Source organism: Equus przewalskii, chromosome 14 (assembly GCF_037783145.1).
Source record: "Equus przewalskii isolate Varuska chromosome 14, EquPr2, whole genome shotgun sequence".
NCBI classification, from domain to species: domain Eukaryota; kingdom Metazoa; phylum Chordata; class Mammalia; order Perissodactyla; family Equidae; genus Equus; species Equus przewalskii.
The window spans coordinates 76,505,238-76,520,131 of NC_091844.1; positions in this window are offsets into that span (position 1 = coordinate 76,505,238).

Consider the following 14,894-nt stretch of genomic DNA (forward strand, 5'->3'; position numbering starts at 1 on the left):
CCCACTTACAGAACTTCTGCAGTACCTCTGCAGGGTTTAGAAACTTTCAGCCCCTTTCCCTGCACTGCATGGGGTGTGAGGCACCCATAAGGTACCCTTAGGCCCACATTCCCAGACAGCACACTCAGCAGCCACTACTCTTTGGCTCGAATGCCATGTTGGGAGCAGATATCTCTATATGGTTTGCAAAAATGAACAGTGATATCCTTTGCTCTGGGATCCTTTTCATCTTCCTCTCCTTCTCAGGGCCTCCACCAACTCTCTCAGATCTAAGATCCAAAGTTCCTCCCGCCACCTCAGAGCTTGCTCGATCAACTTTGTGTTAGAAAACTGGTTCTTCATTTATTCCCTTTCCCATCTATTGTTTATGCTGGAACCTTGGCTCTTGAGCTTCTATAATTAATTTCTGTCTCTTAATGTCATTGTTATGGGCTTCAAGAGTCTATTTTGCTAGTCAAAAGTGAAACTCTGACATTTCTTCCTCTTTGCATTCCTATAATAACAATCCTAATCCTAGCCTCTGAGTAAATAGGGGAAAGACTGCATACAAAATATGTGGAAGGGGGAAACACTCTGATTAATATTTTAAAATATTACCTCCGTACATATTAACCACACATGGTCCCAGCCATTGAAAAGCTCACAGTCAATGGAAAATTTTCACAATTGGCAAGTTAGGCCAATTGACTGGATCTAATATAAACTCCAAAGACTGGCTGTGATTAGCAAAAACTGGTTTGTAAAGTAACCCATAGATTCAGCTTTGTCCCCAACATTTGTGGGGCTGAGATAAGAGGACAGATAGAGGCTCTCAGCCTCTTATCTGATGCTCTTGCCTTCCCATTCTGGTTCCTTCCAACAGCATAAGAGAACCTCACACCCATCCAAATTAACACATCAACCCACTCATCCAAGATATCTACAAGGTCTGCTTTCAGGCTATGTTGTACCAAAAGGCTTTTATTTTCTTGGATATATTATCATCTGGACACCATGTTTAGGTTAATGTGTTGGTTTCGTGGTTCTACGGACCATAAGATAGTGTAAATACAAATCCCATGCCTGATTGCAAGAGTAGAAAAAATTACTCCACTCAGAATCCAGACTGTAATGGACAAGCTTTCTTGTCAGCTTCATTTGCCAATAGGAGTATTTTTTTCCTATTCTAGCCTTTTCTTAAGTCCTTAGTCCTTTGTGAGTCCAGGCACTATGTAAAGGAAGTAGTTACTTCCCATATTCACTGAATTTACAAGGTTGGTCAGAGCAAAAGATGGGTGGGTCTTGGAGAACGCTGGGGTGATTAGCTTTCCTCAAGAAAAGGGAGCAGGGCTGGCCCCATGGCCAAGTGGTTAAGTTCATGCACTGTACTTTGGTGGCCCAGGTTTGGCCGGTTTGGATCCTGGGTACAGATCTAGCACCACTCATCGAGCCATGCTGAGGTGGCGTCCCACGTAGAAGAAGCAGAAGGATCCACAACTAGGATATACAACTATGTACTTGGGGGCTTTGAGGAGAAAAAAAAACGAGGAATATTGGCAACAGATGTTAGCTCAGGGCCAATCATTCTTAAAAAAAACAAAACAACTCAGATTCCATTTAAGAAAAAGAAGCAACTTAACTCCATAAGAAGAACTCCATATGGAGATATACGATTGGTCAGTCAGCCTCTCTCTCCCCTGGCTGTGTGGTAAGCATGTGACGCAAACATGAGCAAGAGGTGGAGCTGGTTTGTCAGAGTGGTGGTGGCCATGGATGTGGCCGCAGTTTGATATAGTCTCTGTTTCTGCTTTTTGCTTCTTGACAGTCCAGAGGGCCCTTGATTCTTGTCCATTCCCAACCATGATCTTCCGTTCTCTTGTGAAGTCTATGAGCTCCCAGGAAATTACCCTTCGATTAAATTTGTCAGTCATTTCTTGGTCACTGGCAGCCAGGACTCTATCAAATTCACCACCAGAAAGGCTTGTTTCTTTTCCCTGGCTGCTGTCTGCATCTCTGGATCTTTGAGCAATTTCTTCGGTAGATCTGAGTGACATAATTTGTGACCAATGTACACCTAGTCTCCTGTCCCAGTGATATTCCCGGGCTGTCAGCCATGCCACCTTCTTCAGGAGATCAGTCTCTTCACCATTTCAGATGGCCCATGGTCTCTCATTGGAAGTGATGCCAATGGTCTGAGGGTGAGACAGGACAGGAGACCTAAGTCCCTGTGCCTCCACCTGACTGATGACAAATGCTAACACTAATGTTTACTAGAGCTGGCACCAGGGCTGCCCCACAGCACTCAACTTAGCCTTGAAACGGACATAATGACCTACTTAAAAGTTTAACTTTATAGAAAGTCCTACATTATGAACAGGGTGTTGGACGTTGCCTTTAGGTGAGCTCCACCAATTTTGCAAATACCACAGATGCTTTTCCTGATCTTTCTCCTGATAGAGGACCACCCCAAGCCTTTGAAGCTGGTATCAGTGTATAAAATAAAAGGCTCATGAAGATCAGTGAAACTCAGTGCAAATCCTTGTCTAGCCACTCCTTCAGAGTTCAGATCTCTTCTCACAGGCCTCAGCCCATCTCTCTCCTGAGCAAGTGCAGAGGCCCATGTTCCCATCTGTCCAGCTCAGCCCCGCAGGACCCAGGCAGTCCGTTAGACTGCCAGTTAGAAAGCTGTAATCCCGGTTTACTCTTTTCAAACTCCAGACTATCCTCTGACCACCACTGCCAATTTATTGAGTTCTCTCGGTCAGTGAGGCCAGTTCACTTGGTATTGGAAGAAACCTTTCCCAAACAGAGCTCACTCAACTGGAACACTGTCTGCCACTTATTTCTCAAAGATGCTGGAGAATTCACACATGTCAGGAAGTGCCCTTGCTGTCTCGTTGGGACAGGCTAGCACTCAGAGAACCATTACTAATAGCCCTCCCACTCCTCTCTATAAAATAAAATATGCAAGCTCCACCAAACAGTTCACATTCCCAAGAATTCTCTTGACTAGCTGCGAGAATAGGGTGAGCACTCTGGAGAAGACCAAAAGGAAAGAGTATCATCATCATCATCCCCCAGAAAAGAAACTAAGGCTATTGCTTCCTTTGCTTCCTCAACCAGGACTTTGTCTAGTAATACTCCCATCTAAAATCAAAGGCTGGACAGACTAAGGCATTCCAAACCTGGGAACATTTTTTTAATCCATTTATTTAGTGTCCAATAATTCACACATATTTTAATTTTTTCAGATTTTTTGTGTGTTCTAATATGAGTGGGGATACATATTCATTTTAAGACACATATAATGTCATTGATTTATTATAATTCCATAAATCGTTGCTCTCTGACAGAATGGCTCTTTTAGAAGATTCTCCAAAGATTGTACGGGATGTATTTATACTAAAAAATCTTAACTGGACTATATAATATCCTAGCCAGCTTAGCTGCTATAACAAAATATCATAGACTCATCGGCTTAAACAGCAGACATTTATTTCTCACAGTTCTGGAGGCTGAAAAGTCCAAGATCAAGGTGCCAGGAGATTTGGTTCCTGGTGGGAACCTTCTTCCTGGCCTGTATATACACATATATGTGTGTGTGTGTGCGTGTGTAAACTTTTTTTTCTTTGCTAACTCTGGCACCATCTCCTACCAGTGCATTCCCTGTATGCCCTGCCCCACCTCCACCCCCAACATATGCACATAAATCAGTAGCCTTGGGGAACTGGTAGCCTCCAACACTGCAGCCTGGAACCAGTCCAGGCTCCCTATGTGACCACCACTGATCCCAGTGGCTGCTCACATCCTCCTGCCAACTCTGCTGTATTGCTGAAAAACTCTCCTTTCTCCTGAGGGAATCCAACTTTCTCTAAAAAACCCAAGTTGAATGACATTCATTTATAAAATTCTCTGCATAGGTCAGAAATTTATTTCTCATGATTCTGGAGGCTGGAAGGCCTAAGACCAATGTGCTGGTAGATTTGGCGTCTGGTGAGCACTGGCTTCCTGGTTCATAGATGGCCGTCTTCTCACCGTGTCCTCACAAGGTGGAAGGAAGCCAGGTACTTAGCGTCAGAACTGAATTGACTTGTAGGACACCCAGTTGGTGTCCACAGAGAACTGGAGAATTGCTTGGAGTGGAAATCCCACACTTTTGGTGTCAGAAGCGTTGTGAGAGTGAAAAATAGTTCATAGGAAGAGCTGGGGGTGGGGAGATAAGGGATAAACTACCTGCATTCCTGTCACATGTTGTGTCAGGATATGCGGTTTCCCCATAGGTCAAGCAGACACTAAGGAACGTGGCTCAGCTTGGATCATCTTGCAGCTACCCAACATGGGAAGGCTGCCCACCTGGTCCAGGGACTCCATCAGCTAGAGACCCTGGACTGCCCGCTGGTGGCCAGAGCTGAGGAAGAGTGGAAGAGTTAGGTCTCCCATGTGCAGGGACTGAGAAGTGGGGCTCCTGGGGACCCACCAGAAACCTAGCCCACAGAGGACATTGGCACCCATCGGTGTCAGCCACAGCAACAGTGGCAGTCAGCAGAGGAGGACTGTATCTGTGCCCGCCCAGGTAGAGACTGGCTCTTTATCCTTCATCCAAGAGAGTGCTCACTCCAGCTCATGCTGCCTTACACCAGCTCATACCAGCTCACATCAGCTCTGGAGAGTGTGCCACTGCACATCTCTTCCCAACTCCACATCCAGTGACAGCACATTGTAGCTTGAAATCAGCTGCGGTGGGACATTTACCCTACAGAAATCCAGAAACACTACAAATCGGGGCATCTTTTCCAAAGAGCTGGTTGTTAAACATTTACCACCACACGGCTGCCCCCTTTCCGCCTCCTTGCCCTGACACTGCGCTGGATTAAAGACCAGACTAGGCAGGAGAGGCAGACAGAAGAGAAGCAGGAGGAGAGGAGAAGGAGAGCATGCCCCACTCTCCCACTCTCCACTGCAAGCCCTCTGAGTGTGGCAATCTCCTAAAAGGGGTGAGGAGAACAAATTTGAATCACATGTGACGTTGGAATCATAAACTGGGCTGGACTAGTTTTAATAAGGGACAATAACCTGTGAGATCTGCCCAAGACGAGGGCAGGGGGAGTCGGCTATATTCCAATTGGGGACAGTGACTGTAAGAAATAGCACTATTTTGTATTTATGCCCAGTGAATAGAGGGTCCTCAGAAAACCTGTTCTGTCCGTTTTCCCACTGCAGCTAGCAAGGCACTGAGCCACAGATGGCTCTCAAAAGCACGCAGGTCATGTAACCATTTGCTAGTCCCCACCTGGGTGCTGAGCTGCTGTGTAGTGCTGGGTTAGCCACTTCCCTCTTGGGGCTACAGTGTTCTCCCCCGCAAAGGAGTAAATTCCTCCATGAATTCCGCATGCTCTTGCATGCACTCTGCAGGGCTCCCAGTTAGTCATCACTGAGGCTGGCAGTCACTATCCTCCGAGAATTTCACATCCGAAGAGAGGAGATGAGACAAGGACTGAAGCTGAGCCAAAATGCCAGGGGTGGAGGGGGAGGGCAGGGGGCGGCTGGCCTAGTGGCCCAGCAGTTAAGTTTGCACGTTCGGCTACAGCGGCCCAGGGTTCGCCGGTTCAGATCCCCTGGGTACAGACATAGCACCACTCAGCAAGCCATGCTGTGGCAGGCATCCCACATATAAAGCAGAGGAAGATGGGCAAGGATGTTAGCTCAGGGCCAGTCTTCCTCAGCAAAAAGAGGAGGATTGGCCACAGATGTTAGCTTAGGGCTAATCTTCCTCAAAAAAAAAAAAAAAATGCCAGGGGGGTTGAGGGGTGGAATGAGCAGCAGGCTTCTCCTCGCTCTGGGAGCTCAGGGGCTTGAAAGAAGAGTCTGCGGGGAGCTATAACGTCCTCTGCATTCTGCTTTCCCACTTGTGTGGTTTTTAAGAGAAACTGTTTGCAGGGAACACCCAGGGCTATATTTATTGATCAAAAGAATCTTAAAGGGAACAATCTAGGCCAGGGGTCTATAAACTACAGCTGCAAGCTAAGAATGGTTGAGAAATCAAAAGAAGAACGATATTTCATAGCACATGAAAATAATATGAAATTCAAATAGTGTCCATAAATTAAGCTCACATTGGAACCCATCACACTCTTTGTGTATTATCTCTGTCTACTTTCAAACTACAAAGGCAGAGTTGAATATTTGGAATAAAGACTGCGTGGCCTACCAAAGCCTAAAATATTTCCCATCCGACTTTTACAGGAAAAGTTTTCCGACCCTGCCCCAGCCCGTGGAAGCCTTCTTCTCCTGTGATTTGCAATCCCTTTTCTTCTCGAGTTAACTAAAGAACCACCTCTTACTGCCAGCCGAGTGGTTAAGTTCGTGGGCTCCACTTGGGCGGCCCAGGGTTTCGCTGGTTCGGATCCTGGGCACGGACACGGCACCACTCTTTGGGCCACGTTGAGGCTGCATCCCACATGCCACAACTAGAAGGATCCATAACTAAAATATACAACTGTGTACAGGGGAGATTTGGGGAGAAAAAGAAAAAAGACAGATTGGCCAACGTTGTCAGCTCAGGTGCCAATCTTAAAAATAGATAAAAATAAATAAAAATTTTAAAAAGAGCCACCTCTTTGGATCCCACGAAGCCCGGAGAGATGCTGCTCAGGTGCTTTGGCTGAAAGTGGTCAGACCCTGGGAGGGGGGAGGAGGAGCAGGGATATTGAGAGAAGGGCTGACCACCTTACACTTCCTCATGCATTTTACCTCAGGGCTCTACCCCTTGGGCCTGCTCAGGGCTGGGCAGGGTGGGAAGAGCACGGATCAGCGCTGCTCACTTGCTAAAGAAGAGAAAATTGAAGACAAGAGGCTCGCTGATCAGCTTCAATTTGAGAATAAACATGAAAAGGAATTTTTTCCAATCACAGATTTTAACCATGTCCTCTCCAATGGCTCTTTTTTGCCCTTAGTGACACCCTGGGCAGATGCCACAACCTGTCAGGTAGTTTTGCTTGTTAAAAACCTAGGATAGTTTGAAGTATAATTTCATACAGCCAATAGTCCGACAGCCAATAGTCCGACAGCCAATTCACAGCTTCCACTTCCCCCAGTTCCTGGTTGGTCTGCGGCTGAAGGGACCTGGAGTCAGAGGCTCCGTGGAGTGGAGAGAGGTGACTTGCTCTTTCCCAGTGGCCCAGGTTCCTTCTCTAGGATCAGGACCTTCAGCATATTGGGGCAGGGAGGAGGGAAAGAGGGGGGAAAACAAGTATTTTGTGGTGTGTGTGTGTGGTTATTTGGGACTTTTTTCTTTGTTTTTACTGAATTGGCTACCGCTGTGGTTCTCTGTTAGTGGTCCTGGCTCCTCTGGTCCCCATCACTGGCGTTGATGTTCTTGGGTGTCCGACGTGAGTTCCTTGGTTGGTGGGGATGAGGAGTGCGCACACATCAGAGGACCTGACAGGGTCCACTACCTCGGAGGTTCCAGCCCCAATTGCGCCTCTTCTGTCCTCCTCTCCCACTTTCTTTTGCGATTAGGGCCCCTCACCGGACAGCTCTCCGAGGGGGCGAACCTGGCTGCCTCAGGGCCCAGGGTGGGATCAAGCCAGCCCACGGAAAACTCGCCATCTTCTCCCGCCAAAGGGTAGAAATAGAGCCGTCTTCCCTCCCGGCCGGCCCTCCACTTCTCTCCCTGTTTGCTTAGGGTGGCCGGGAGCAGGTCTGCAGGGGCTCTGCTCAGGCAGGTGCCCAGTCTCCCCTTCCAGTAATCTCTTGCCTGAATCTCCTGGAGCCTCCTGCCTCTGAGCTTGCGGTGGGCACTCGCCTCCGCGGCGGGATTGTGCCTGTTCACTTTGGTTCCTAGTGATCCATAGGGAGCAGAGGGAAAGCCTCTCTCAGCCCAGTGAGGCATTGGGAGGCCTGGTCTCCTGACCCTGGTCCACACCCTCCAGACCTAAGAATGTCAATCTCAGCCTCATGGAAGCACTTTGACGGCTCCCCCCCCCACCCCCACCCTCCCACCCCCCCGCCAAATGGGGCCAGCTAATGTAATAAAGGAGAGTTGAGCTAGCTCAGGCTTTATTTCAGTGGGGGACCTTTTCAGGGACTAGGACTACCCAAGGCGCACTCTGCGCTCAATTTCTGCCCCAGCTTCTCCGTGGCCCGTCCTAAAAATCATTCGAGGAGCACAGGCTCCTCCACGTGGCCGGCTCCTGCCATTGCATCTGAGCCAGATTGCCGCCTCCAAAACTTTGAATAATATATTATCTTAGAGGCGGAAATCATCACATTACCATTCTGTTGTATTTACTTCCAGTTGGCTTTCCATGAGCGCTTAAGTATACAGATCTATACCCTTTTGTCACTTAACTGCCCAAGACTACTTAATTTTTCAACTCTTGGGCATTTTTTAATGTAGAAAAATTATTGCACAAAACTGTAAAGTAATTGCTGAAATACTGAGGAACAATCACTTATTTTACACTCAGTAGTTCGCTCTCTCTCTCTCTCTCACACACACACACACACACATACACACATTTTTCGGGATCTTTATTCTTCCAGGTAGGAGTTGGGGAGGGAGGGGAGAAGGGAGTTTCTTACGTGCTTTCCTGAATGGGTACCCAAATTTGCCAGGTGCTTTTTACATGAGACCCTGTGACACAGAAAGTTCCTATTTTACTGACAAGGAACCTCAGTTCGAAAGAGTTGAATAAGTTTCCCAAGGTCACACACCTGGTGAGTGTCGAGACCAGGAATGCAGCACACTCTTCTATGACCCCAAAGCCCTGTTAGCTCTGAGATACTGGCCCTGCCAAACTAGAGCATCTTCCCACCCCTTGAAATGGTGTCATCAGATGACATCACCTGGGACAATTTCCAAAGTTTTTTTGGTCAGTTTTACATATTCAACCAGGATGGCCCCAGCTCTCCCACTGTTCCTCCTCAAATGGGCACTCACATTGCCCTGCAGGAGTCATTCCTGGGTCTGCTTTCTCCTGTTCCCAGTAAATGCTCCTTAGTTGGTTAAGGGATGTTTCAGACCCTAGGAATTCTCCCCATGGTCATGCTTTAGCATCTGCTCCAGCAGATGTGACCAGCCAGGAAGTCCCAAACTGAGTGAATAAATCTCTGAATTCCCCCAGTAGTCACTGAGCCCTGTTCCACTGGCAGCCACACCCTCCCAGGTCTAAGCCCATCGCTGACAGCAAATGAAAAACCAGAGCCTGTAAGAGGTTGATCACAGGGCAGGCTGTAGTAAGGGACCATCAGCCAGGAACCACTTAGTGAGCTTCTCCGAGCCCTGGGTGCCCAATCCGGGTTAGCAGCTGAGTGTTAATAAGTTAACAAAGAGTGCAGATCAGCACATGCTTCCTGAGTGTGTCCCGGGAGCCACGCCTGTGTTGGAGAGGTCCTTGAGAGGAACTGACCACTGGTTTACCCACAAGCTAGACCCCGGCAGTTGGATGCTCCTCACCCCTTCCCTTGTCCTTGGAATGTACTTTCTGCCCACTGTTCCCACAGTAGGAGCTGGCTTCAGGGACACAGCCTTGAGAGAACAGTGTGCTGTTGAGACCATCTGGACAGTACATGTAACTGAATCCAGTTCAGGCCTCTATATATACTTGTAAGATTCTCACAGGCAGGTGTGGATATCTACTGATCTTGTGGCTGCCCAAGACAAGCCTCATAGGTCAGTTCCTTGCTGATTGAACCTGCCACCTCCTAATAGGGAGTGGTCTGCCTCTCTCTTCCATCTCCCCTTGCCCTCTGTGCTCAGGGGCCAGTTTCAGATTTCACCAGGAAATTCCTGTGGTTGCAAACCAACAGCCTGGGGGCTAGGTTATCAGGAGAGTGAGACACTAACCGTGTAAGCAAGAGATTAAACTGTTTATTCACTCCCACATCCCTGGTTTCCAGCACAATCCCTGGTAAATAGTAGGCCCTCATTAAAAGGGTTTTAATCCGTGACGTGTTCCTGCCATGGAGAAGTTCCCATTCCAATAAGTAGGAGACGCTTTCGAGGTGCACAAACATATTCAGGGTTTCTGACTCCCTGACTGGTTTACTGAGTTTGCCCGAACATTTCCCAGGCCTTTCCTGCTTGCCCATTTCACTTGCACATCTGACCAAAAGTGGCAGAAAAAAATTTTTTGCTTGGAAAAGTATATATATTCTTGCTCATCCTAAGATTTTCTTTTTCTGCTCAGCAAAACCAAAAGCTTTGCAGTAGGAATGCCGAGTTTAGCAAATGAAAATACAGGATGCCCCGTTAAATTTGAATCTCAGCTAAACAGTGGATAATTTTTTACTGTATGTTCCAAATATTGCAATATCCCAAATATTTTTTGAAATTCAAATGTAACATGACATCCTGTATTTTGTCTGGCACCCCTACTTTGGGGCCTCCACTGGAGTGTTTGTGGAACATTCTGAGTGAGCTGGAAAGGGAAGCCTGAGGAAGGAATCAGCAGATGGTGGGGCCTCCTTGCAAGGTAGCTGTTCTGGATCCTGCCTCATTGCTAGGAAAGGAGGAAGGGCAGCTGTAATGGATTCGCCTGGTGACTACTGGCCCCACTGAGGCAGTTCCATGCTGATGGCCAAGCAGAAAGTAGAGGTTGTCTGCAGAGAAAGGTGGAGAAGCCAAGCTGGGCTTCTTGCTGTGCCGTGCCTCTGCATCTTGCTGTGAGCTGAGCAAGTCTCCCTGGCTCTTACTGTAGGTCTGCAACTGAGACAGGCCACAGGACCTCAGGGTTCCAGTCTTTTAGACAATAGGGTTCAGAGGATTGGTCTCTGTCCTCACTCTCTCCTGTCCTCTCTCTCTCTCTTTCTGTGTCTCCGTGTGAGTGTCTATGTGTGTGAGAGTGTCTCATGTGTGTGTATCTGTGTTTGTGTGTGTGTTTGTGTACGTGTCTCCCATCCCAACTCCCCTTCCTCAGAGTGTTTGGTAAACTTCTCTCACTACTTCTCAGAGCAGGAAGGGGGAAAGGCATTCGTGTATAGACTTAATGATAGAGTGTGCATTTTCTTTCCATCGCAGATTAATTCTTCTAGAAGCTTTGGTTTCCAGACATGGAGCCCCTACAGGCAGGTGATAAGGTTTTTCCTGTCCCCCTGGGCAGAGAGGGGCTAAAAGTGGTATTCAGAGGCTCGTTGCCCCCCTTCTCTTTGCTTCTATGCATGCAGATATGGACTTCATGACCCTAGAGTATATAGGGAGCCTCATGTGATCAACTCTAGAGGCCGCACACGACAAGTATCTCAACTTTATGCAGGTGGTGAGTGCCGTGTAATTTGGGAGCACAGCCTTGACTGCTTTCAATTCTCACAAGGTATAGTGGGTTGTACAACCTCTCCTTGGTTTTACTCTTGGCAGAAGATTGCATATTTTGCAAGTAGAGCTCAAAAAGGCCTCCAGTTTCCCATAAATCCTTGGTACCATCTGGCTCTCTTAGCATTAACACAGCCCCTCTTGCTGTCTGTAGAGTATCATTTCACTGGGACCTAGACCTCTGGCCCCAGGCATGATTGGTAGATTTCACATTTGAGTGTATGTATGTATGTAAACAGGTGATTACTATCAATAAGAAACAACTGTTGTAGGGTGGCCAACACTTCAAAAAGGAGCTGTGTGTCTTATAGAAACCACAACAGATTATGGAGAGGGCTTAGATTGGAATTTAACTCCGCTTCCATTCTTCACTAGCTATGTGACTTTGAAGGGTACTTAACTTTTGACCCTCAGTTTCCCCATAAGTTGGGGACAGTGCCCTGTGTTTTGCAGAGGACAGTGGGATGAATGGATGAAATGATAATTGTTGTCAAGTGTCCAGCATAGCCCCTGCCACATTATTCCTTAACTGGCATCATTAGGCACCTACAGTGTACCAGGCACTTGCTGGAGGCTGAGGGAGATGGGTCAATGAGGCAGCCTACCGAAATTTCTACTTTTGTTTAAAAAGAAAAATGTCTGAGAGTGCAGGCCCTGGGTCAATTGCCTGCATTTGAACCCTGGCTCCAGCTCGTATCAGCTGGGTGATCTTAGGCAAGATTTTTCTCATCTATCAAGTGAGGGCTGGTGGGTTGACCCTTAGCTGAGTAGGGAGAAGGGCATTTGGTGAGAAGCTGTCTGGGGCTCTGTTCAGACTAGTTTGGCTCAGGAAGAAAGATAGCTGAGGCCCTGGCTGCCTGGTATGGCTACACCATCCTCTCAAACCACTAGGGGAACGTGGACCTGCAGGCATCTCTCCTCAGCTGCTACACTTGTATACAGGTGAGCGTCCCAGGGCCTCTGGGGGTCACTTGTTTGGATGGTGCACAGTTGGCCTCAGGAGCAGCTCTGGGCTTGGAGTTTGGGGTCTTCCCTGAGTTATTGATATATTGGGAATCCTACCCTTGGCTTCCCCAAGCCCTTTCTTGGGGGAAAGGACATCAGCTGAGTCAGACACAAAAGCACCAATCAGTGCTGGAGTCGGACCCCCATCCAAAGGATTCCCTTCAACAACTCAAACCCATGCCGCAAAAGCAGTGCCGTTGAGGGCTCTTGTACGCATCTCAGTGATGTGTCACTTATAATCACACCCACTTGGCAAATCAACTTATTCCTGGGGAGGGGGTCCCCTTCCTAAGAGAGTTCATGGAGAAGTGGGCTATGTGGGAGATGCTGGAGGTTTGGCTTAGTTTGATTAAATGAAATTAGCTTGACTGTAGTGAAACTGGTATTTGGCATCTACCCAAGAGTTGTCAAGTTTAGTTGCACTTGTTTTTCTGAGACTTTCAGCCCCCTCCCACAGTTCCAAAGACCCACTCAGAGTTTTAAGACCTTGAAGACAAATTGCATTAAGAGCACCCAAGTGTGTGTTCACGAGGGTACCTGGAAAGATGGTGGTGTTTGACGCTTATATGGAAGCAGGTTGAGGCCACATGTTTAGGTTCTTTTGTTCCACGCATTTGAATTGTGCCTATTATGCACGAGGTGCTCTCTTTGGAGCTGGGATATGGTAGTGAATAGCCTATCTTCCCAGGCTTCTGCTCTTGTGGGGACAGGAGGGAAATGTGCTATCCAATGAGGGCGTGTAACAGAAAGCTGATCAACTTTGGTTCAGTGAAAACTTCCGACATTAGCCATAGGTCCTCACGTGAAAAACAAGTATGCAGCTCTGCTAAGGCCAGTGCTCTCTCCTCGCAGAGAGACGTCAACTTCACCGTAACAATGCAACTTAGTGTTGCCACCGATCCCACCAGAGCTGATGTTGCTCCTGATCAGAGCAGTGTGAGCTTCCCCTGTGCCTCATGGTGCTCCAGAGAGATGATGTATGAGACAAACTACATGGAGTGAGAGGAAGCACCATCTCCTGGCCAAGCAAGCAGGTACCATTTTTCTCTGTGGTGGGAAGTGTTTCAAGCTCACCATAGCTCTAGCTGTTTCTACCCACCTCCTTTCACTATCCTAAGTAGTCTCCTAGTTTTACAGATCCACAAACTAGTTATGTTGCCATATCAATGTCCATATAACTTTCCAGTTACTCTGCCACTAGTTCGTTTCAGTAATAGAGGACTTTTAAATGTTCCTACAAATAGATGACGTGTCAGACCCAGTAGGAAGTGTTGAAGGAGGCTGTGAAGGTCAATTCCAATTTCAAATGTGTTCAAGGAGCTCGGTCTAGTGGGAGAACTTCAGGTGTGTATTTACCTGGATTTTTTTCTAGTCTTTAGCAGTTTTTCTAGATACAGTTCAGCAATGGACCTATCTGTGCCCTTGAGCTCTTCGTTCCCCATTGGAATTCCATAGTGTTCTCTCTCATGTGGCTGCCATATGACTCGGTCCCAACAATTAGAGGTGATCAATAAGATCAATAAGAGCTACCATTTATTGAGCCTTTGACACATGTCCAGTGCTAGAAGAACATCACTTGAGTTAGCTCACTTAATCTCTCAACAGCCCTATGAGCTGTTATCCCCATTGTGCAAATGAGGGAACTGAGCTTAAAAGCTAAGTAAATAAATCTTATTTAGAAAGCAATAGAACCAGGATTCAAAGCAATAGCTTCCAGAGCTAACAGGCCCTTATCTTTAAGCCTACTCTTCTGCAGGTGCCAGAGAAAGGCATGGACATGTTGCGAGCTTCAATTCTCACAAGTGAGAATTACTGTTATATTTGGCCAAGAAAAAAAACTTTCTGGAAACAAGAAGTCAGCCCACAATCCACAAAGTTGAAAGGAAAGCACTGTAGTTTCATGCTTTCGCTCAATCCTGCACAATACTAGCTGAAAATTTGTTAAATCATTTACCAAGCAGAGGCTATTCCTGGGTTAATATAAGCACTGTAAAGCTATGTAGAGAATGCAATATGGCAGTTCTCTCTGACTGAGTCAATTATTCCTACCCTTATTAGCTTGGCTTGACCCGTGCTTACACTGTATTAATAATGGTTAACTACATCTTACTTGACGTGCACTGCAAGGCAGCTCTCTGCTAGGAGTCTTATGTAGTCTCTCCTCTTAGACAAAGTACTCTGGAATTACCCTTGGCCTCTTTTGTAGGAGTTATGATGTTCAAAATATAGAAGCTCAGTTACCTATTAGAACTAGATGACAGCTCTAAGTTCTTGAGCGTGTATACTAATGGGATAAGAATGGTATTGGTTGAGGCCAAGAGGAGAGCTTATCTACCAAGATTAAGGGGCCTAAATTGTTCACAAACTAACAGCATTAAACAAACCTTCTTCTCAAAGGTCTTTGTTAAGAAAGAAGTTCTGCAAATTTCAGTGGGTCTCCTCCAGGATGAGCCAGAGGACTGGGCAGCAGCCTTCCCTGAAGTAAGTGTGTGGAACGAAAACTCATGAGATTCTTACACTGAACTTCTGAATCTCGCCTCTAGCCAGAATAGGAGATTGAGGTCCCAGAAAAGAGTATGGTCAGATGGGGTTTGGGGGT